The sequence below is a fragment of the Benincasa hispida genome, chromosome 10, assembly GCF_027475165.1.
Source record: "Benincasa hispida cultivar pf3 chromosome 10, pf3_genome.v1.1, whole genome shotgun sequence".
Taxonomy (NCBI): Eukaryota; Viridiplantae; Streptophyta; class Magnoliopsida; order Cucurbitales; family Cucurbitaceae; genus Benincasa; species Benincasa hispida.
Genome location: NC_143487.1, coordinates 7,760,655 through 7,783,521, shown reverse-complemented (window position 1 = coordinate 7,783,521; position 22,867 = coordinate 7,760,655). Strand labels below are relative to the sequence as shown.

The 22,867-nt window shown below is 33.6% G+C and overlaps 1 long non-coding RNA gene across 2 annotated transcripts; it reads left to right on the top strand.

Annotated features, from left to right (window-relative positions):
- The first annotated feature begins 964 nt into the window (after positions 1-964).
- On the top strand, positions 965-21,952 carry LOC120088013 (uncharacterized). 2 transcript variants are annotated; one of them, XR_016523723.1, is made up of 5 exons: positions 965-1,130; positions 1,211-1,333; positions 1,634-1,681; positions 2,537-2,729; positions 21,388-21,952. It is a non-coding gene; the product is annotated as an uncharacterized LOC120088013 (long non-coding RNA). The 2 variants fall into 2 exon arrangements; XR_016523724.1 differs by lacking the exon at positions 2,537-2,729.
- The last annotated feature ends 915 nt before the right edge of the window (positions 21,953-22,867 follow it).

Here is a 22,867-nt window from a genome sequence, read left to right as displayed (position 1 = left end):
ATAAATTGAAATTATATTATATCTTAATTCAATATATGAAAATAATTGAATCAATTTTTTTCGTATTTACATCTTACTTCTTTTTAGAACATAAATTTAAATAAATAAATCGATTAACCCGAACCAACTCAACTTAAATGTTTAATGGTCGAGTTGGGTTGGATTCAATTTTTAATAAATGTTATTTGGGTTGAAGAAATTAACAAACCGAACGGTTGGATTTCGATCCATTTGTGACTCTTTACTTCTTGAGTCTTCTATAAGTGGGTCCTTTTCTTTTTCATATCTTTGTTTTATGATTTTCGGGATGGGAAAAATTACGAATCTCCATCGCCCCAATAAACCAAAATTTTTTTGTTTATTTTTTGATTTTATTATATATTTTATATATTATATATATAATAAATATAGAAGATCAAATAGTAAACTGAAACTCTTTATTAAAAGTCTAATGAGACATTGAAACGATGACATTAGTTGATTAAGTTAAAATCTTCTTTTCTATATGGGCTTTTGCAATGGAGCACGTGCATTTCCATTGCCCTCTCTCTTTGAATGAACGAAAAGGAATCTATCTAACAACCATTGGTCAAGATTTTGTGAAGCATCTAAAGTTTTACTACAAGAAGTTTGGGCTTTGATGTCGGTTGGAAAAACTAAAAGCAGATGTATAATGTCGGTTTCTTAAAAAAAAGTGGATATTTAATGTCGGTTTTAAACCGACATTGTAGGTGACTCTCTCTTTTGAATCTCAAACAATTTTTTTATCTTATTTTTTTTGTTTCCCTTTCTCTCCCATTTTCATTTCTCTCTCAAATTTTATTTTTCTCATTTCCAAATTATCAATTAGAAAATTTAAAATAAAAACAACTCTAATGTAAAGTCTCTCTTAAACTTTATTTATTTTTCCTTATTTGTTTTGTTGGTTTTTGTTTTTAAAAAAAGAAAAGAAGAAAGGAAAAACATTAAAGAAGGAAAAGAAAACCCTAAAAACCTCTCATCTTCCTCTCCTCTTTCTCTCCTTGTGTTCTTCGACTGGTTACATCCTCCGATGCCCCATTTCTAGTAGGAGTTGCTTAGTGTTCGACGTTTCAACAACCCCTTTTAGAGTTTCCCCCGTTTTCAACAAGGTTTGACATTTACCCATGGTATTTTACCTAAGAATTACGATAATAAAACATATCTTAATCATTTGAAGTTCCAATTTCAGGATTGAAGAGAATCATCGGTTGTGATCGAAATACTAAACTTCACGCACCATCGCAGCAAAAGCCGACTCCTTTTTGCTATGTTTGTAACGGACACCTCATTTCAACAACGCCCAACAAAGCCGGTACACAACAACACCATTTTCTTCTATTCATTTTCAACACTATTTGAGCTTCAAATAAGGTTTCGAACTAAGTTCTAACCTTAGAACTTAAATGTTATTATTTTAGGAATCTCTTGATTGTTTGAGAAGCACTTTTAAAACACTTAGGTAAGTAGAATTCTACCTATTGAGGTCTTTTTTCTTGTGTGCTAACATGATCTTTGATTTACTTATTTGTTCAAATTGTTGTTTTTTTACTTATTTGTCCAAATTGTTGTTTTTTTACTTATTTGTTCATATTGTCGTCTTATCTACTCGTAGGTGGGAGAATTAGTCCTTAGTTTCAAAAATTTGACATCGAAAAACTTGGTAAGACATTGTTGAACACTCTTTATTTATCTTCAGCTTATTTTTAGTCATTTTAACCATTTTGTAATTCATTTATTTTGAATTCTATTCTTGTGTGCAACTTAGCATGTATACTCTACTTGTTCAATGTAGAAGTCTACTTCATGGTTGATAAGTAGGATTTTGTTATCTAAACCATATGAAATTGATTTTGATGAAAAATATATTTTATCTTGGTTTTGAAGTTAAAATTATTATCCAATTCCTCTTTTCTGACTTATTGGGGACTTATGAAAGCAATTAAGATTTTATTTTGTGTATGTACAGGCAAATGAGAAATACTAATCATTTGAACATGCGTAAGCTATATATTTCTATGCTTTTCTTCCATGAAAAAATGATGACAACATTTAATATCGGACAATTATTGGCAAAAAGTTGGTGAAAAACCAACATTGAAGATGATGTTCAATATTGGTTGAAAACCAACATTGAAGATAGCATTCAATGTCGGTTGAAAATTGATATTGAAGATAACTGGTATTGGAATCATGGTTATCTATAATGTTAGTTCAAAATCGACATTAAAGACGTTTTATAACATGATCTTCAATGTTGGTTTTCAACTGAAATTGTACCCCTATAATGTCAGTTTTAAATCGACATTAAAACCTAGGTTTGTAGTATATTTGTTTTATAAAAGACATTCTTCATCTTCCTTTTGGGAATTTTCTTCTGTAATTCAAATTGGATGTAGACTTTACATTGAACTACTACAAAAATTTTGTTCTCTTATCTCCTTTACTCTTTTTCATTCAATACTTTACTGTTCTGTTCTTCCGATTACTTATTCTGATTTCATCAATTGTTATCAAGTCGATTGAGACGATCACGAATGAGATTCCGTTTTAGATCACTTTGTTCCTCTGTGGATATCTCATCTTCTTGAAGATGTCAGATAGATTTGAACTTGAAAAGTTTGACGGAAAGAAAAATTTCAGTTTTTAGAAGAAGAATACGAAGGCGTTGCTCGTTCAATAAAAAGTTGCAAAAGTCCTAATTGATCCAAGTAAGTTGTCTGCAACCTTGACTGAAACTGAAAGACGAGAAATGTCTGAAACTTCTTATAACACCATTATTCTATATCTGGCCGACAATGTCCTAAGAAGCCTTAGTGTGAAATTGAAAATGCTTACGAGTTATGGACTAAATTGGACACTTTCTATATGTCTAAATCTCTCACAAATAAGATTTATATGAAGGAGAGACTGTTTAGTTTTAAAATGGATGCGTTGCAAGATCTTGAAGAGAATATAGTTGACTTTAATTGAATTTGTCAAGATCTTCATAATTTTGGCGAGAAGTTAGATGGAGAGAATCAAGTTGTGATACTTTTGAATTCACTTCCAGACAAGTATAAGGAGATTAAATTTGCTATCAAGTATGGTAGAGATTCGTTAATACTAGATATTGTTATGAATTCGCTTTGATTTAAAGAGATGGAACTCAAAAAAGAGGAAAAATATTCTAAAGCTTTGTTCATGAAAGGAAAACAATCAAAGGGGAAAAACTCTAAGAACATCAAATAAGTGAATAAAAATAATTTGAAACCAGAAAATAAGGACAAAGTAACCTACAATTATTGTAAGAAGAAGGGTCATATTATATATGACTTCCTATTGTGACTATGAGATATAGCATATGGATGTCAAAACTGCATAGTAATCTTAAAGGGACCATCTACGTGAATCAACCAAAGGAATTCATTGAGTAAGGTCAAGAGCAAAAGGTTTGCAAGCTCAATCGGTTCATTTATGGATTGAAACAAACATCTCGATCTTGGAATATAAGTTTTGATATTGCGATAAAATCTTATGGCTTTGATTAGAATATTGATAAACCTTGTGTTTACAAGAAAATCATCGATTATTCAATAGCTTTCCTTGTGTTTATGTCGTTGATATCCTACTCATTGGGAATGATGTAGAATTACTGACAAATGTAAAGAAATGGTTAGTTGCCTAGTTCTAAATGAAAAATTTGGGTGAGGCACAGTTTGTTCTAGGGATCCAGATCATTAGGGATCGTAAGAACAAAACGCTGGCCTTGTCCCAGACATCATATATTGACAAAATGCTTGTCAGATATTTGATGCATATTTCTAAGAAGGATTTATTACCTTTCAGGCATGAAATTGTCTTGTCTAAGGATTAATGTCCTAAGATTCCTCAAGAGATTGAGGAAATGAGACGGGTTCCTTATGCATTGGCTGTTGGCACCCTTACGTATGCATTGTTATGTTCCAGACTTAAGATTTGCTATGCAATAGGAATTGTCAATAGATATCAAACCAATCCAGGATTAGATTACTAAACAGTGATCAAAACAATCCTCAAGTATCTATGAAGAACGAGGGACTATATGCTTGTATATGGAACTAAGGATTTGATCCTTACAGGATACATAGACTCAGACTTTCAGACCAATAAGGATTCTAGGAAATTCACATAAGGGTTAGTGTTTACTCTTAACGGAGGACCTATAATTTGGTGAACCATCAAGTAAGGATGCATCATGGGCTCCATAATGGAAGCTGAACACGTAGCCGCTTGTGAAGCTGTTAAGGAAACTGTTTGGTTGAGGAAGTTCCTTACTGATTTGGAAGTTGTTCCAAATATGTCTTTGGGTGTTGTGGCAAATTTAAAGAAACCTAGGAGTCATAAAAGAGGAAAACACATTGAGAGAAAATATCACTTGATTGGGAGATTGTGCAACGAGGTGACATGATTGTCATGAAGATAGTTTCGAAGCACAGCATTGCCGATCTATTTACGAAGGCTCTCACGACTAAGTGTTCGAGGGTCATCTAGAAAGTCTGGGTCTAAAGGATATGCAACATATTGTCTATGATAGAGTAAACATGCATGCAACCGAAGAAATCAGAATCAATAAGTACTCTAATTACACTTAATTTGAGTTTAAAAGCATGCATGAAAATCATTTTCAATGAAGAGGGTTCAAGAATGTTATACCTTTGATGAAACTCTTCAATCCTTGCTCTTCTCCACGAATTGAACCTTCAAATTGACAGTAGACCACCACAATGATCTTCTCTACTATTCTTTAACTTGGATTGTATGGTGGAACACTAAATTAAAGTCAATTGAGTGAGGGAACCAAGAGGGTTTTAGAGACAGTATAGAGTTTCTGCAGAATTTCAAAAAATTAAGCAATCCATCCCCTCAATCTCTGAAATTTGACATATTTATGCATCCCCTTCATACAAGTACTAAATGAAGCAGCCATATGATACTTCAATTGGCACCATTATAGTGGGATAGGTATTGATCAACTGATTAAACCAACAAAAGTTGGATTAATCTACTAACTTGGTTGTCTCCATTTTCAATTTCTTTTTAAATTTCATCAAAATTAAGATTAAGTTTAATAAAAAAAATTAAATCAGAATTTGAATTTTATAAAATTGAAAATGTTTTATTTAAATAATTAATTAAACAAATTTGATTGATTAATTAAATAATAATTTAATATCAAATATTAAATTAATTAAACACCTATTTGATACATGAATCCAATTCATGCTAATCAATATTCAAATCAATATTTGAATATTTTAATCTCTCCAATTTATGTTTTAATTTCGAAAAATTCAAACGTTTTAATTATATCAAATATAATTAATCAAACGCTAAATTGAATTTGAACACTTCGAATTTAAAATCCCTAATTTTGATTTTGAACATTTCAAATTCGCTCAATTCACTAATCCAAGGACTAATTTTACGAGCTAGTAGAGGGATCTTATGAACCTACAGATCATGAGCTTCAACGATTTGAGATTAATTGGCTAAATTCTTTAAACCGAATTAATCAATATTGGTTAACTTCCGAGACACACCACTATAGCTCGATAGTTGCACTCTTCTCACTATAGATATATTTTTGTCCACTTTAACCATAATCAGTAAGTCACCCTTCACAAGTCGTTCGTATTTACAGCTACGTCAAAATTACCATTTTACCCCTATAAATACATTTTACTCTTTAAGCTCCCACTGATCCTCTATTGAAAAATTGGTTTATATTCCAACTAATAAACCATATCCCTCTCGGCCATGAGAGGGCGAGACCCCTTTGTTCAAAACTATGAGTCAATACTTAAGGGAACAACCTATCTGTTAACCCTAAATTAGGTAGGAGTAAATTTCATCTTGCAGGACTATGTCCCCAGTTATCTATCCAGTCTTATCCCCAAAATGGAAAGCTTACTAAGTAGTGTTATTGAAATACTCTTACATATGTAGATCAAAGGATAATCCCAAATAAACAGGAGTTCATAGTTAGCTCAAGATTAAGATCGAGTTACCCTATGTCATCAAATTTGAAATAGTCAATTATCGTTATAAAGAAAAGTGACTATTTTGAGGTCCGGCCTTATGCAAACATCCTTTTCATAGGATGCCCCCACTTGAATGTCTCCACATAAATGATTATGTGATCACATCATTTGTATCAGTATACAAAGTGGGTCGCATCCAATAGTATCGCCAGAATGAGGTACCCAATCTCATTCATATACTTATAGACCATTTTGGCTATATACTAAAACTTGATCCACATTTATATCTCTATATAAAGTTAAAGTATTCATATTATAGCCATGAATTTGTTTATTGAATTTTTATAACAGAATGCAATATCAATAACATTTTATTGAATGAACAACTCAATAATATTTCTTATTGTTAAATATAATATGTTTCCAATATTTACGAACTGCGAGTTCTAGAACATTCCCAACAATCTCCCACTTGGACTAATACTCCAGTGAGTTACAAATATATAATGTATATAATGTTGAGATACAGAGAGAAAATACAATAAACTAGGGCATCTATATACCCTTGACATTCTCTCACTTGCCCTAAATTATGAGGCTTGTAGTCGTAGTCTAACCAAGTGGCCCTCGAACACTTTAGCCGAGAGGACCTTCATATATGGATCAGCAAGATTATCCTTAGAGGCTATCTTTGTGACTATCACGTTTCCTCGATGTACTATCTCTCTGATGAGATGGTACTTTCTCTCAATAATTTTGCACCTTTGTGGTTTCTTGGTTCCTTTGAATTGATAACCACTCCACTGTTATCACAATATAGAGTGATAGATAGATGCATATTTGGAACCACTTCCAAATCTGTCAGGAACTTGCGTAGCCAAACTACTTCTTTAGCTGCTTCATATGCAGCTACGTATTCAATTTTCATTGTGGAGTCAGCGATACAACTCTGCTTGATGCTTCTCCACACTATAATTCCTCCATTAAGATTGAAAACTGATCCTGAAGTGGATTTCTTAGAATTTACATTAGTCTGAAAATCAGAATCAATGTATCATGTAAGGATCAAATCCTCAGACCTATACACGAGCATATAGTCCCTCGTTCTCCTTAGATACTTGAAAATGTTCTTAATAGCAGTCCAATGACTGTGTCCAAGGTTAGACCGGAACCTATTGACAATTCCAACTACAAAGCATATGTCAGGATGTGTAAACAACATGCGTACATCAGACTCCCAACCGCTGATGCATATGGAATTCTTTTCATTCCTCAACTTCTTGAGGCGTCTTAGGACACTGTTCTTTTAAAAAATGAATTCCATGTCTAAAAGGTAACATACCCTTTTTGGAATTTTGCATATTATACCTGGATAACATCTTGTCAATATAAGATGCTTGAGATTTTACTAATGTTCTATTTTTGTGACTACAAACAATTTGGATGCCAAGAATGTACTGCGCATCTTCTAAATCTTTCATTTGGAATTGCGATGCTAGCCATCTTTTTATGTCAGCAAGAAAACTTGTGTCATTCCCAATGAGCAAGATATCATCAACATAAAGGACCAGGAAAGCTACAGTTTTGTTGACTATCTTCTTGTAAATACAAGGTTCATCAACATTTTGCTCAAAGCCATAAGATTTTATCGCAGTGTCAAATCTTATATTCCAGGATCTAGATGCTTGTTTTAACCCATAAATGGATCTTTTAAGCTTGAGAACCTTTTGCTCTTGACCCTATTCAATAAACTCTTCTGGTTGAAACATTTAAATACTTTCATCAAGATAGCCATTCAAAAATGCTATCTTGACATCCATTTTCCATATTTCATAGTCATAAAATGCAACAATGGACAAAAGTATTCTTATAGATTTTATCATGGCCATAAAAGAGAAGGTTTCTTTATAGTTTACCCCCTCTCTTTGGGTAAAACCTTTTGCCACGAGTCTGGATTTATAGGTATGCACATTTCTAGTTTGGTTTCGTTTCTCTTGTAGATCTATTTGCAACCAATGGGTTTAACTCCATCTGGTTGATCTACAAGTCCCAGATAGAATTGAAGTACATTGACTCCATTTCTTGGTCCATGGCTTCAATCCATCGATCTTTTTCTACATCTTTCTTTGTCCGTTTAAAGGTTAATGGATTCTCTAAGCCATCATAAAGTATGATGATATGAGTTTCTGCTAAACCCATGTATCAATCAAGTTTTCGTACAATCCTCCCACTATGTCGAGGTATTCTCAACTCTTGAGAAGGATGAGATGGAGCAACAACTGTTGTTGATGGACCAACTTGATCAACAACTCTTGTTAAATTTATAGTTTCTCTGGACATTTCATTGAATACTAGTTTACTGCAAGGTTGATGATTTATAATATGATCTTCTTCTAAGAATGTAGCATTTGTCGATGCAAATACTTTATCTTCTTGAGGATCATAAAAAAAATCCACCTTTTGTTTCTTTAAGGTATACAATAAATAGGCATAATTTTGAGCGCCATTCCAATTTCTTAGGGTTTTGCACCAACATGTGTGTCGTGCATCCCCAAATTCTAGAGTGATGCAAACTGTCTTTACATCCTCTCCATAACTCATACGGTGTTTCTGAAACACTTTTTGAGGGAACCATGTTCAAAATATATACTACAATCTGAAGGAGTAATATAACATGCAACAGAAGAATTCAGAATCAATAAGCACTTAAACTATATTTAATTTTAGTTTTAAACATGCTATTCATATGACATTCATAAGAGGGTTTGAAATACATATTACCTTTGAAGATCTCTTCCACGAATTCAACAGAATTTCACCAAGATTGAGCTTGATTTTTCAAGATGACCACCACCAAGATCTTCTCCACTATGCTCAAGAAGGAATGTGCGGTGGAAACACTTAAATCAAGCTGAATTGAAGATGAACTAGTGAGGGTTGAATAGGGTTTTCAGATTTTTTTTTTCACTTCAGTAAGTATACTCAGAATTCTCTTCATCTTTCTGCATGGAGCTTCTATATATAGATAGAAATCATGCAAACCAATAGAGCTGCATGGATGGAAACACATACTTGGTGATAATTGCATAAATCAATTAGAATTTGGTAAGATTCCATTAAATTATAGTTAGTGGATTATTTGGAAAAACCCACTAACTTAAAACTAATTTTAAAAGGAAAAAATGATTTTAAATAAAATCATTTTATTTTACACTAGTTTTATAAAATTAATTCAAAATAACTAATTTAAATAAAACTAATTTTAATTTTAACTAAACTTTTTAATTAAAAGAATATTAATTTAATATCTCAATATTAAATTAATAAAACACCAATTTCACCAATATGATTCAATTTCATATTTAAATCATAATTTAAATATTAATTTGTTCTCCAATATCGTTTAATTTAAACTAAATTAAACGTTTTTCATTGTATCAAATACAATTAATTGAAAACCTTAAAAAAAAATTGAATTTGAACATTTCAAATTCATAACCCTAATACCAAAATTCATCCAATTAATACTCAATTTGTAATTCTAATTTATGAGCTAGTAGAGAGACCTAATGGACTAACAGATCATGAGCTCCAACGATCTGTATTAATCAGTTAAACTCTTTAAACCGAATTAATTACTATTCGTTAACTATCAAGGCACACCACTATAGTTTAATAGTTGCACTCTTCTCACTGTAGATATATTTATGTCCATGTAAATCAAAGTCGATTCTTCACAGGTTGTTTGTAATTATAGTTGGGTCAAAATTACCATTTTACCCTTGTAAATACATTTTGTTCTTTAAGTTCACACGAACCCTCTAATGAATAATTGATTCATAATACTACTTATGAATCATGTCTCTCTCTATTATGAGAAGGCGGGACCCCGATTGTTCAAGACCTGGAATCAACACGTAAGAGAACAATCTATCTACTAACCTTAAAATGGGTAGGAGTGAATTCCATCTTGCAAGACTATGTCCCTAGCTATCTATCCGGTCTTATCCCCAAAATGGAAGGCTTATTGAGCAGTGTTGTTGGACTACTCTCACCCATGTAAATCAAAGGATAATCCCGAATAAACAGGAGTTCATAGCTAGCTCAGGATTAAGATCGAGTTATCCTAGGTTACTTTAGTATGAAATAGTCAGTTTTAACGGTAAACGGTCGTTATAAAGAAAATTTACTATTTCGTGGTTTAGTCTTATGCAAACTCATTGCATAGGATGCCCCCACTCACATGTCTCTATATGAATGATTCGTGGATCACATCGTTTGTATACCTATACAAAATGGGTCGCATCCAATAGTGCTACCAGAATGAGATACCTAATTTCATCTATATACTTATAGACTATTTAGGCTATTTACTATTAACTTGATCCTGTTTATGTCACTACATAAAGTAAGTATTCATACTATAGCCATGGATTATGTTTATTGGATTTTCATAATAGAGTCCAATATCAATAACTTTATCAAATAAGATACTCAATAATATTTTATTGATTTAACACAAAATTTACGAACTGCGAGTTCTAGGACATTTCCAACACAATCTGTACTGCATACCCCCAAAAGGATTTAGGTAACTGAGTGTAACTCATCATCAAATGAACCATGTCTAACAAGGTTCAATTTCTTTTTTCTACAACACCATTTTGTTATGGTGTTCTAAGTGTTGTGAGTTGGGATTGAATTCCATGATCTACTATATAGTTGTAGAATTGTAAATCCATATACTCACCACCTCAATTTGGTCGAAGTTTTTTTATTCTTTTACATAATAAGTTTTCAACTTCTGTCTTAAATTCTTTGAACTTTTCAAGAGTTTCAAACATGTGACTCATTAGGTAAATATAGTCATACCTTGAATAATCATCAACAAAATTGATGAAATATGTATATCCTCCTCGAGCTTTAACATTCATCAGACCACAAAGGTCTGAATGTATAAGTTCTAGGGATTCTTTGGCTCTAAGACATTTTCCTGTAAAAGATCTTTTGGTCATTTTACCCTAAAGACATGATTCACACGAAGGCAATGAACTGTCTTCTAACTGATTTAGATGACCGTGTTTTACCAGTCTCTCAATCATATTGAGATTTATGTGACCAAGTCTTATTTGTAAAATCTTCTCAAAATCTTAAAAGGTACTGAGTTGGAATCTTATTCTAACTAAGGATTCTTGTGGTTCTATAGAATCCAACTACAGGAGAACTAGAAACGAAGAGCTTTCTCCCATTTTCTGCTCGCCTCTTTGGTCTTAAGAATACTGGTTTTAAGAATGAGTAATTGCCTTTCTCCGACCCTTACTGCCAAATCGGAGAGCGGACAATTAATGTGTTCCACTTATTGAAGAAGGTTCTATGAGATACCGAAGGCATCCTTGGGGTGATCTCATAGTTCCTATGAGATGGAGACGATGGGGTCAGTTCATGGATTTTCCTTCCTTTTGCCGCATTTTGCTCAAAGGGTTGAACGGAGATAGTGTATCAAGCTATTCACAAGGGCCAACTCAATCCTCTTCCCTACAGATCCCAGATTTGGTAACCCTAAGAGAGCCACTGACTCCAACTACCGTTCATGTACGATCCATACTAGATCTAACCAACTACCCATCCTACCTCCTCTACATTCTTGCTAGCCCATCTTTGTCTCAGTAGAGTCTTTCAATGGCATGTTTTGGTCCTCTTCCCCATTACTTAGAAAAAGTGAGCCACCGGTTCAGGTATAAGGCACTATCATTACCGCAAAGACAATTAGATATCCAACCCATAATTGCAACGACCCTTGAAAGAAGATATATTCATGACATAACTAGACAACTTTACTAAGCAAGCTCCCAAATAATGGCATGAAAACCTTAATAGTACATTAGTAAATATCATTTGATACATATTTTTACTCAAGTTGTTTGAGCGATTGTATGAATATTTATTAATATCCTTTTGATACATGTATTTACTCAAATTTTTTTGAGTTGATTGTGTGATTATATGTTTGTACGTCGATAATATGCTTATCTTTGGAACAAACGTAGATGTAATCAATAATACTAAGTTGTTATTATCGTCACATTTTGAAATGAAAGCGTTAGGAGAATCTGACATAATACTTGGTGTTAAGATTAGAAAAACTAAGAACAATTTTTTTTATGTCAATCAAACCACAATAAAAACTGTTAAAGAGATTTGATAGTTATGTTGACGCACCTGTAAGAACACCTTATGATGCTAGTATGGGGATTGAGAAAAATAAGGAAAATAGTGTTTCTCGATCTGAATATGCAAAGATTATAGGAAGTGTTATGGTTTTGATGAACTGTACTAGACTTGTTATTGCATATATTGTGAGAAGATCAAGTAGACATTCACATAATCTTGATGAAGATCATTTGATTTCTCTTTGTCATTTATTAAGGTATCTTAAGGGTACAATAGATTATTCTTTGCATTTTCATAATTTTCTGCCATATTAGAATAGTAGAGTATGTAAACTAGGTAACATATAATGACAAAGTAAGCTATACTAGTGGATATATATTCTAATTGGGTAGAGGAACTATTTCATGGAAACTACCAAAACAAACTTATATAGCAAAGTCTACTATAGAGTCTAAATTTATTGCTCTAGAATTAACAGGAAAGTGGCTAAATGGCTTAGAAGCCTACTGGGAGATGTACCATTATGGGGCGTCAGTACCATTCTATTTGCACTGTGATTCAAAGGTTGCCATAGGAATTGTTAAGAATAGTGTATATAGTTGCAAAAGAATGCATATATGCCTCAGAATTGGAGATGTGAAACTATTATTGAAAGGAGAGTATCTTCTTGGGAATTTGTTAGGTATGAGAGGAACTTGGCGGATCCTCTAACTAAAAGCCTAACAAGGAGAATAATTCTACAATCCTCAGTGTGCATGAGACTCACACCCATAAATACTCCATAGTCCTTTCTCTGGGTGGTCCTAGTATGGACTTGATGGATAGAATTAAACCCTTAAAAGTTCCATATCCCTTCCTTTAGGAGGTATTGATATGGAGTTGATGGATAATTGTAAAATCTTCATAGCTCAATTTTTTAGTGGTTTGCTTTTGACAGACTTGATGAAGTTGGTTATGGTGTGGACTAGATGTGAAGCCTTCATAGCTTAATTTTTTAGTGGTCTATTGCGATAGACTTGATGAAGCAATAAACATGAATTGAAGGTGTGACCACATTCTATGAAAGAGTTTAAGGGTCTCTTTTTAGAGCTTTCGCATTGATCCAAGGTTTATGTTTACGGCCTTATAACACGCTTTGTAACATAGAATCAAGAAAATTAAAAGAGTAAAACGTGTTGTAAGGGTCTCAACCATAGTTACTGAAAGTTCAAGAGGCAACTCACTCTCTCTAACATATTTGTTTCCCTACTCCACTATGCATCAATTTAAATCGTTAAGATTTTGATGCTTAAGTTTGTTCTCTTATCTTTGCTCAGAAAATAGGTTTTCTAAAATGTTTTTTTTTTTGTTTATTTGCTATATCAATCATTCGTCGGAGATTCTTAGGAATGACTTTGGGCTTTTGGTCCATAGCAAAAGAAAAATTAAAAAGGAGTTAATTTTTAATACCTTCTCCTTAATTATTTTAACGATCTTATTACCATTTATATAAATTAATTTCAAGAATTAATTAATGAAAAAATTAATTCTTCAATTAATTCTAAAACAGTTTTTATTTAATTCTTCAATTATCTTTCCTTGAAAGTGCTCTTAATTTTGGAAGAAAAAAATGTGAAGAAGCTTTGACTCAAATACCTCAGTTTTTTGTTTGTTTATAACAAATTTTGTAAATGGTCAGCTAGTATACTCTATAAATACCACTGATTTTAAATTTAAATTAGAGAATTATCATCATTTTCTTAGTTTTCTGTAAACAACAAAAATCTGTACATAATCTTCATCAGTAAAAAGAATGCAGATCTTCCCATGGATGTAGGCAATCTTGCCGAACCACGTAAACACTGTGTCTCCATCTTCTTGCCTTATCTCTCTTGTTCATTCGAGTGTTTCTTTATTGTAAATCGTGTGCCATTCAATTATCTTTCAAATCACATATAGTAATATGAATATCGAGTCAATCGTGCATCGATTCTTTGCTATCAAGTAGCTTCGAGTACATCGTTTTCATCTTCGAGTTGCACCGAGTATCGTTCAAGAACCGTCGAGTACAATTGAGTATTAGTTCTGTTGTCGTAGAGTTCCACCGAGGATTTAACAGAGATTCATTAGACAAAGAAGAGAATTTTCATTGAGGATCAAGGAAGCAATTGAGCATCGAGTTTCGAGTATCGAAGATTTGGCAGAATATTTCTGAGTCATTTCTTCATCTCTCCAATATTGATCTTGAGTATTTAGGCATTGTGAAAAGTGGTCATCCCAACAGGTATCAGAGCATTTAAAGATCATCAAGATCAACTTTCTTGGAGCGTCAAGATTCTTAAGAAATCAAGACTCCATACTCGATTGGATCAGAAATGACTGTTGCAAAGTATGAGATTGAGAAGTTTGATGGGAAGGACGATTTTAGCCTATGGAAGGCCAAAATCAAAGCTATTCTTGGACAACAAAGAGCATACAAGGCACTATATCAGCACAAGAAAGAGAAGACATGGAGCATACAACATATAAGACTCTGGTTCTGAATCTCAGTGACAATATTTTGAGGAAAGTTATTGATCAAGACACAACCTACAAGATGTGGGTCAAGCTGGAAAGTCTTTTTGCAACCAAGGATCTCCTCAACAAGATGTATCTAAGGGAGAAGTTCTTCACATTCAAGATGGATTCTGCCAAGCCTCTTTCAGATAATTTGGATGAGTTCAAAAGCCTTGGTGAGAAAATTGGCGACGAGAATGAGGCTTTTGTGCTATTAAACTCTCTACTCGAAGCCAATAAGGAGGTGAAGAATACCTTGAAATATGGCAGAGAATCAGTTACCACTGATGTCATCATTTAAACATTAAGAACTAGAGAGTTAGAGCTTCAATTAGTCAAGAAGAAGCAGCCTAGCGTGGAGGGGCTGTTTGCCAAGGGGAAGAACAAACATAACTCGTCTAAGGAGAATAAAAACTAGTCAGGTGAAGAGCAAAAACCTAAGACCAAGCTGAAATGCAACTATTGCAAGAAGAAAAGTCACTTGATGAGAAATTGCTACAGTCTGAAAAGGAAAAACAAAGAAAAAGAGAAGGATCAGAAGAGAAAACAACCAGAAGCTTCAGTGGTTGAAGGTTCTTACTTTTACTCTGATGCTTTAGCCTTCACCAGAAATCAAACCAACCAAATCAGTCCTCTTGGGAAGCATGATTGGGTACTTGGCTCCAGTTGTATATATCACATGACACCTTTCAGATCTTGGTTTAATACTTACAAGGAAGTAGATGGAGAATCTGTGTACACGGGAAATAATGAAGCTTGTAAGATGAAAGGGGTTGGTTCAGTATCCTTGAAGCTAAAGGATGGATCAATCAAGCTTCTAAGAAATGTGAGACATGTACCTTTGCTCAAAAGAAACTTGATATCTCTGAGCATGTTGTACTTCATTGGGTGTGAATGCAAAGGAAAAGGTGGAGTTCTTAAGGTGATTAAGGATTCCAAAGTTGTGTTGGTTGGTGAGAAGGTCAATGACCTTTACATTGTGTGAGGAGTAGAGACGATGACAAGTGCCTACACGGCTTCACCAGCAAGCTCAACAGAAGCTTACTTGTGGCACAAAAGACTATTCCATATTAGTGAAAAAAGGATGCAAGCACCGTCCAAGCAAGGAATTCTTCCCAAAGGTATCAGTGAACACCTTTCCTTTTGTGAACACTACATTTTAGGTAAAGCAACCAGGCAAAGTTTCACAAAATCTCAGCACGCCACCAAAGGAGCATTGGACTATGTCCATTATGACCTATGGGGACCATCTCCTATACCAAGCCTTAGTGACTCAAGGTATTTTCTACTCTTTATAGATGATTTTTCTAGGAAGAACTGGATATACTTTCTTAAAACTAAGGACTAAGTTTTTGGGAAGTTTAAAGAATGGAAAGCCATGATAGAAAATCAAACATCTAAAAGGTTAAAATACTTTGGAACCGATAATGGGCTTGAGTTCTACAATGAACAATTTGATAAATTTTGTAGTGAGAATGGTATAACTAGGCATAGAACAATGAGGTATACACCTCAACAAAATGAGGTTGCTGAGAGGTTAATGCTGGATTTTATGTCCTAAAATTCATAGTTTGTAAATTAATAAACATATTCTATTTTATTTTTTGATAAAATTGTTATTGAAATTGTAATCTTGAATCCAATAAACTAAGGTCCTGAGGCTATTTAATTTAGACTTGAACTTTATGTGATGACATAAAACATGGACCAAGTTCGAGTATATAGCCTAAAATGGTCTATAGTGTAGGGATAAGGTTGGACTCCTTGTTCTGGGGACACTGTGGATGTGGCCTACTTTGTAGTTAGTACAAACGATGTAATCCTGAATCGTTCATATAGAGATATATGAGTAAGGGCATCCTATGCAATGAGTTTGTATAAGATTGGAGCACGACTTAATCACTTTTGCTTTATAACACTGTTTACTGTTTAAAACTAACTAATTCAAATTTGATGACCTAGGTAACTCGATCTCAATCCTGAACTAACTATGAACTCCTGTTTATTTGAGATTATCCTTAGATCTACATGGGTGAGAGCAGCTCAACAGTGCTGGCTCAATAAGCCTCCCATTTCAGGGGTAAGACCGGGTAAATAGCTGGGGACATAGGGTGTAAAACGGACTTCACTCCTACCCGTCTCTAAAGGTAGTAGATAGGTTATTCCCTTAAGTGCTGACTTTGGAATAAGAACAAGGGGCCCCACCCTCTCATTAGACTGAGAGGAACTGGATTTGTTGGTTAGACCACAAATCAATTGTTCTTTAGAGGTTTAGTGGGATTGAAGGAACAAGAAGTGTTCTCGGGGGTAAAACGGTATTTTGACCCAGCTAAGACCACGAACAACTTGTGAAAGATTGACTTACTGGTTACGGTTATATCAGATGGACAGAAATATATCTACAGTGAGGGGAGTGCAACTATAGAATTTTAGTGGAATGACCCGTTCGTTAACAAATGTTGATTGATTAGGTTAAAGAGTTTTATCGGTTAATCTCGGATTTTTGGAGTCCATGATTTGTAGATCCATTAGGTCCCCCTGCTAGCTCATATGGATTAAACTTAGAACAGTATGTTGGATTAATTCGAATTGTTCGAATTAGGAAAAGGGATTAAAACCGACAAGTATATGCGATATCACTATCGGTTTTTTGTATGGTGCTCTATATTCAAATGTGATTTGAATTTTGAGAATATGAATGCGGATTCATGTTCGGGAGGTAAAAATTTGTCAAGAGGGTCAAAACTGTAAAAAGTCAAATGGTTGACTTTTACGCTAAAAGTCAAAGTTTGACTTTGACCAAATAGAAAAAGACCATTTTGTCCTTGACTAAGAGTTGGTGGAACTATCCAACATTTTTGTTGGATAATCTCACTAACGTACGTGGACTATGTGTAAACATTATAGAATAACACATAGCCCACTTTGATTTAGTCCTTTGTGAGGTGTTGATTTTTGGTGAGGTTTTACATGCATCAAATGCATGTAATTGTTTTATAAAACAAATTTCTTCTTCTTTTCTCCTTTAAGCAAGCTGAATTTTTATAATTTTGGTTTCCAAAATTCTCATCAAAAATTCCCTTTTTCTCACATTAACTTTGAACCACCACTTCTTCCCCTTTTCATTCCTTCATTCATCAGATCCCACAACCCGGTTCTGAGTCCAGAGAATAGCGAGTAAACTCTAGTGGTGGTCCGAAAGAGTTCGGTTCAAGATTCAGCGAGGAAAAGCATTTTTTGGGAGCTACAAAGGTTGTATTATATGCCTTCTAATTTACTGTTTTTCCTATATTTGCATGCTATTTTCCTTTTAATTAGAAGTAATTAGAGTGTAATTAGATCCTTATTCCGCTGCGTATGTCTCGTGTTCCATAAGTTAAATAGAACCATAATGGAAAGGATTAGATGTTTGCTCTTTGATGCTATCTTAGGGGAAAGTTCTTGGGCAGAAGCTACAACCTATATCGTGTATACCTTGAATAAGTGCCCTCACACATCTTTAGAATTGATTAGCCCTGAGGAAAAGTGGACTAATCATCCTCTTAACCTCAATAACCTCAAGGTCTTTGGATATGTAGGGTTTGTACACCAAAATAAAGTTAAAGGCCAAAGCAGTCAAGTGCATGTTTGTGGGCTTTACAGAGGGTGTTAAGGGGTTTAAAATGTGGCATCCGGTTGAGAGGAAGTTCATAGTGAGCAGATAGATCACCTTTAGAGAAGATGAGATGTTTATGAAAAAGAAGAAAAAGGTTAAGGATGAAGGAAAGTTATCCAACACAGGATTTGAGGTGGAGTTACCAACTGAGCAGTCAATTGAGTCTAGCCAACCTAGTGACATAGTAAAAATTGAGGAAGATGTAGGGGAACATGAGGAGATAGCATGTGAGCAACCTGATTTAAGCCAGTATGTCTTAGCTAGGGATAGACAAAGAAGAACTATCACACCTCTAGCTAGATATACTGAAATGAATTATATGAATTTGGTTTTAAATGTTATGGTAGCTTCTACTAACCAAGAACCAACTACCTTTGAGGAAGCAACAAGTTGTGCTAATGTAAGAGATTGGATTGAAGCAATGAATGAGGAGATGCATTCACTAAAAGTGAATGACACTTGGTCTTTAGTTCTTCTATTAAAGGTTACAAACCTGTTGCCTCTAAATGGATTTTCAAACTTAAAGAAGGAGTATCCTGTGATCAAAAGCCTAGGTATAAAGCTAGATTAGTTGTAAAGGGGTTCACTCAAAGGGAAGGAATGGACTATTCTGAGATTTTCTCCCCTGTTGTAAAACAAACTTCCATAAGATTTCTTCTATCCTTAGTTGCTCAAAATAATCTAGAATTGTATCAACTAGATGTCAAAATTGCCTTTCTTCATAGACATCTAGAGGAGACAATCTATGTGACGCAACCTAAACGATTTGAAGTTAAAGGAAAAGAAAATCTCTTTTGCTTACTCAACAAGTTTATATATGGGTTATAGCAATCACCTAGGTGCTGGTATAAAATATTCAATGACTATATTTCTAGCATTGGGTTAAAAAAAAGTTCATTTAACATGTGTTTATGTAAATACGAGTTCTTACAACGATAAAGTTTACCTATTCATATATGTAGATGACATGTTGCTGGCAGATAGGTCCAAAAGAGATCTAATCCATGTTAAAAACCTCTTAAAAAGAGAGTTTGATATGAAGGACTTAGAAGAAGCAAGCAAGGTCCTAGGAATAAAGATCCAAAGGAACAAAGAGGAGTCTATTCTAAGCATCAATCAATCCATTTACTATGAGAAGATCTTTAAAAGGTTCAACATGAATGATGCCAAACCTGTGAGTTTACCTATTGCTTAGCACTTTAAGCTTTCCTCAGGTAACTCTCCTAAGGATTTTGACCAAGAACATCAGAAACGGATGGCTATCATACCCTATAATAAAGCAGTCGGAAGCCTAATGTATTTAATGATTTCTACCAGACCTGATCTCTCATATTCAGCTAGCTTAGTTAATAGATATATGTTTAATCCTGGTAAGAGACACTGGGAGACTACTAAATGGATCCTAAAGTACCTAGTTTGGTCTAAAAACTCAAAGTTAGTCTACCAAAGGTCAGCTGAATCAAACCTAGAGCTTTATGGATATATGGATGCTGACTATACTCGTGATTTGGACAAAAGGAAGTCCTTAACAGGTTACCTTTTCTTTTTTGGTCCTAATCTAATCAACTAGAAAGTATCACTACAACCTATAGTAGCCTTATCTACAACAGAAGCTGAATATATGGCTTTAACAGAAGCAATCAAAGAGGCATTGTGGCTCAAGGGATTGCTAAAAGACTTTAGAATAGATCAAACAATAGTGAAACTCTACTGTGACAACCAAAGTGTTATCCATTTGTCCCCAAATCCACAATTCCACACTAGAACTAAGCACATTGATATCAAGTATCATTTCATTAGAGATAAAATTGAGTCAAGGGAGATAGAAATTTTAAAGGTTCATACTTCTGACAATGCAACTAACATGTTAACAAAACCTGTTTTAAAGCTTAAATTATTTAAATATTTAAAACAGATTGGTTTTGAGCTTCTAGACACAGGGTAGACAAACCGGCCAGAATCAGGAAGATCAGAAGATTGCAAGGCATTGGAGTCAAGGTGGAGAATTTGAAGAAGCTTTGACTCAAATACCTCAATTTTTGTTTGTTTATAACTAACTTTGTAAATGGTCAGCTGGTATACTCTATAAATACCGCTGATTTTAAATTGAAATTAGAGAGTTATCATCATTTTCTTAGTTTTCTGTAAACAACAAAAATTTGTACGCAATCTTCATCAGTAAAAAGAATTTAGATCTTCCCGTGGACGTGGGCAATCTTGCCTAACCACGTAAACACTGTGTCTCCATCTTCTTGCCTTATCTTTAATTTATGAGTCAATTAACACAGTTACTTACCGTGTATGCGTGTGTGTATATATATAAAGGTACAACAATTTGGGATGGAGAGTTTCAACCCTCTAAACTTTAGTCAAAGAGTGTACGTCTTTATGTTAGTTAAAATTTGTTGGTGTTAGCTATAATAGTCATATAAATGATACATAAAACTAAACTGTATTTGTATATCAATATCTTAAGTATGGCATTATTAGTATTTTAATCGTATATCAACACTCATTTAAAATCAATTTTAAATAAAATATTAATTAGTAATTGAAAAAAATTTAAGTATATCACAATATTATGAAACTATCATTGATATGTGTTGGTTTTATTACTAAGCTTGTTTGATATGCTATATTTTTCATGTTGATTTTCATCTTACCTTCACATGTTCTTCTTAAATCTTTCATTAATCCATAGAAAACGAATTTAATGAATTAAAATGTAATAATGATACATTTTAACTAAAGTGTATCACTAAGATAAAAAGAAGTATACATCGATGATCAAAGCATAGGGTTAATTAGTTGTTGCATATATACATATACATATATATATATATAAATGGCTAAACTAATAGCAAATAGCAAATTTTAAAATTGGCTAAATTGGCTTTTGAGTCTCTTTTCCTTCGTGGTTTATTTGTCCCTTTTTTAAACACTTTTGGTTGTGTGTGTGTTTTTTAATAAAATTTTGGTTGTGATGTGATTATGCCTTGATTTTAGGCGGGAGATTCGTTGAGCTTTGCTGCAATTCATTACATTCCCCACTTAGAACTACCAAGGTAAATGTGGATGTAGCATGGGGTCAAAAATCTCTGTTGATGAGTATTGATATTGGTGGTAGAGAGTCCAATGGATCTCTCAGAGCTGTTGCCCATATCTATTTGAATATCGTCATTAAGTCTCCTTCATCTGAGATGAAAGCCATTTGAGAGGGGTGTTCGTTTTGCATATATACTGGGTTTCCAAAAGATAATCGTTGGGTCAGATTGTTCAACAACCATTGATCTCCTGAATAAACGATTTGTTTCCTTCAGCGAAGTCCTTTGCATCTCTTTTCTTCATGTAAAACACAATTTAAATTCAATTGCTAATAAATCTGTTGTACGGGCCAAAAAGCATGGTGTATCTGAGCTCTGGTGTGATGTATTCCCTTGTTCTAATTGATGCCCAAAAGGCTTAATAAAGTAGATTTCTTTCCATTTTTTTTTAAAGTAAGTAATTAAAGTTGTCCTAAAAGAAGTATGTAACTAAAGTTACTAATGTTATGATTTAATATTAATTGTTCTATTGTTGTTACTATTTTTTTAACATGTAGGGTAGGTAGGGTTGGAAATTTTCCTTTCTATTTTGCTCTTTCCTTATTCATAAATGTGTATTTTACTTTTTGTAAATGAGATGCAACCATTTGAGTGTAAGTGTCTCTTAAACTATGTTGTCCTTCTTTGATAGGACACAACTGTTCGAATGTGGGTGTCTTTCAAGTCCAATAGTTATTGTTCGATGATATTTCCAAATAAATTTAATTAGTTGAATTTGAACTTTTTATTTGTATTGATTTGTACTATAAATACTAGATATAGACTCTAATATATGTTCCTTTGATTTTTTTTTTAATGTTACAAGAAGTTTAAGTCTTCCAAACCTTCTAGGAGCTTCAGCTTTGAAGTCTTCAGGAACTTGGAGATTTAATCTCCTAAGTATTTGGTCTTCAGATCTTTAAAGCTTGGGACCTCAGTGTTAAGTTCTTCAAAACTTGAGAACATCGATCTTCAATTCTTTAGAGCTTCAGAGATTGAGAATTTCGGTCTTCAGTTAAGTCTTCAATTTTTCAGAACTTGAGAGTTTCAATCTTTAGAGCTTGTGAACTGGGGAAATTCAGTCTTCAAAACTTGAGAACTAATTTTGTCTTCATTTCTTCGGAACTTGAGAGTTTTAGTCTTCAAAACTTCAATGTTTTGATCTTTAGAGCTTCCAATCTTCAGTTTTTTTAATCCCCTTAAATAAAAGGGTAATGCCTCTATTTAGAAAGGTATCCCAAGGGTCCTACATGGGCTTAGACCCAGTTGCTTTTTGATGGATATAACAAGCAGTCAGTAGAAGAATTCAGGATCATTAAGCACTATAATTCATTAATTTTAGCATCAAATTAAGCATGTTCATATAAGGAAAAAGAGAGTTTCAGTATAATTCACCTTTGAAG